Here is a 2,500-nt window from a genome sequence, read left to right as displayed (position 1 = left end):
TCTGACAGATGCTTTTGTTCAAAACGACTTTGGTTGCACTCGGATGATGTGTTTTATGAGTTGAGGTGTTCTCTGGGAGTATTAAACAGGAATCATGTGATGAAGGCTTTACCTGTCGGTGCAGGTGAACATCCCGGCTCATGATGTTCTCCTCACACTCCAGATCCTCGTCAGCTTTACCCTGAACACACACCAGACAAAACTCTGCCGTCTCCTGTCACACACACACACACACACACACGGCTGGGTAGATGTAACATCACCTCATCCTTCACAGCAGAATAACATTCAGTCAGTTAAGAGACTGCACACTAATCAGATCAGTCTTCAGCAAAACTACAAGCCTGTACATTCACTGGAGAAATACAAGTGATAAAAGGGACACATTGTTGCATTTTTCACAATTGTTAATTAACTAATAAGCTCTTTTAATAAGCAGAGGTTTCTGAGACAGATGTGAAGCTCTCACCTCGTTCTGTGGGTTGAGCAGCGAGATGCGTGCCTCTCCGAACGGGCCCCAGGTCTCCTGGCTCCTGAACACCAGGCCCCCTTTGGGAACCTGCTCCGCCACTGAACCTGCGGCCCAGATCTGAACAAAACACGGCTGTCAAACAGTCACCCTGATTTCACCGCGGCACAGTCGCCCTGGGAACAGTCGCCCTGATCTCACCGTGGCACAGTCGCCCTGGGAACAGTCGCCCTGATCTCACCGCGGCACAGTCGCCCTGATCTCACCGCGGCACAGTCGCCCTGATCTCACCGCGGCACAGTCGCCCTGGGAACAGTCGCCCTGATCTCACCGCGGCACAGTCGCCCTGATCTCACCGCGGCACAGTCGCCCTGATCTCACCGCGGCACAGTCGCCCTGATCTCACCGCGGCACAGTCGCCCTGATCTCACCGCGGCACAGTCGCCCTGGGAACAGTCACCCTGATCTCACCGTGGCACAGTCGCCCTGGGAACAGTCGACCCTGATCTCACCGCGGCACAGTCGCCTGGGAACAGTCGCCTGATCTCACCGCGGCACAGTCGCCTGGGAACAGTCACCCTGATCTCACCGCGGCACAGTCGCCCTGGGAACAGTCACCCTGATCTCACCACGGCACAGTCGCCCTGATCTCACCGTGGCACAGTCGCCCTGATCTCACCGTGGCACAGTCGCCCTGAGAACAGTCGCCCTGATCTCACCGCGGCACAGTCGCCCTGGGAACAGTCGCCCTGATCTCACCACGGCACAGTCACCCTGATCTCACCGCGGCACAGTCGCCCTGGGAACAGTCACCCTGATCTCACCGCGGCACAGTCGCCTTGGGAACAGTCACCCTGATCTCACCACGGCACAGTCACCCTGATCTCACCGTGGCACAGTCACCCTGATCTCACCACGGCACAGTCACCCTGATCTCACCACGGCACAGTCGCCCTGATCTCACCACGGCACAGTCGCCCTGATCTCACCACGGCACAGTCGCCCTGATCTCACCGTGGCACAGTCGCCCTGGGAACAGTCACCCTGATCTCACCGCGCACAGTCGCTGATCTGGGAACAGTCGCCCTGATCTCACCGTGGCACAGTCACCCTGATCTCACCGCGGCACAGTCGCCCCTGATCTCGGCACCGCTGGGCACAGTCGCCCTGATCTCACCGCGGCACAGTCGCCCTGATCTCACCGCGGCACAGTCGCCCTGATCTCACCGCGGCACAGTCGCCTGATCTCACCCGGCTGCACAGTCGCCCTGGGAACAGTCACCCTGATCTCACCAGTCGCGGCACAGTCGCCCTGATCTCACCGCGGCACAGTCGCCCTGGGAACAGTCACCCTGATCTCACCGCGGCACAGTCGCCCTGGGAACAGTCACCCTAAACTCACCGCGGCACAGTCGCCCTGAGAACAGTCGCCCTGATCTCACAGCGGCACAGTCGCCCTGGGAACAGTCGCCCTGATCTCACAGCGGCACAGTCGCCCTGGGAACAGTCGCCCTGGGAACAGTCGCCTGATCTCACCCGGCACAGTCGCCTGATCTCACCGCGGCACAGTCGCCCTGGGAACAGTCGCACCTGATCTCACGCGGCACAGTCGCCTGGGAACAGTCACCTGATCTCACCGCGGCACAGTCGCCCTGATCTCACCTGGCTCACAGCCCTGATCTCACCGCGGCACAGTCGCCCTGGGAACAGTCGCCCTGATCTCACCGCGGCACAGTCGCCCTGGGAACAGTCACCCTGATCTCATCTCCGCGGCACAGTCGCCCTGGGAACAGTCACCCTGATCTCACCGCGGCACAGTCGCCCTGGGAACAGTCACCCTGATCTCACCGCGGCACAGTCGCCCTGGGAACAGTCACCCTAAACTCACCGCGGCACAGTCGCCCTGAGAACAGTCGCCCTGATCTCACAGCGGCACAGTCGCCCTGGGAACAGTCGCCCTGATCTCACCACGGCACACAGTCGCCTGATCTCACCACGCACACCTGATCTCACCGCGGCACAGTCGCCCTG

General features: G+C 60.4%; 1 long non-coding RNA gene across 2 annotated transcripts in view; it reads right to left on the bottom strand.

Annotated features, from left to right (window-relative positions):
* LOC122332786 overlaps positions 1-972 on the bottom strand; it is a 4,875-nt gene extending 3,903 nt beyond the window's left edge. Inside the window, exons 1-2 of one of the 2 annotated variants that reach the window (XR_006248530.1) lie at positions 470-972; positions 113-214 (exon numbers count right to left, since the gene is read on the bottom strand). This is a non-coding gene — a long non-coding RNA (uncharacterized LOC122332786). The remainder of the gene's footprint in view (positions 1-112; positions 215-469) is intronic. The other variant, XR_006248531.1, reaches the window with a different exon arrangement.
* Between the last annotated feature and the right edge of the window lie 1,528 nt (positions 973-2,500).

This window comes from Puntigrus tetrazona, unplaced genomic scaffold (assembly GCF_018831695.1).
Source record: "Puntigrus tetrazona isolate hp1 unplaced genomic scaffold, ASM1883169v1 S000000148, whole genome shotgun sequence".
NCBI lineage: Eukaryota > Metazoa > Chordata > Actinopteri > Cypriniformes > Cyprinidae > Puntigrus > Puntigrus tetrazona.
The sequence above is the reverse complement of the archived record's forward strand: the minus strand, read 5'-3'. Positions and strand labels throughout refer to the sequence as shown.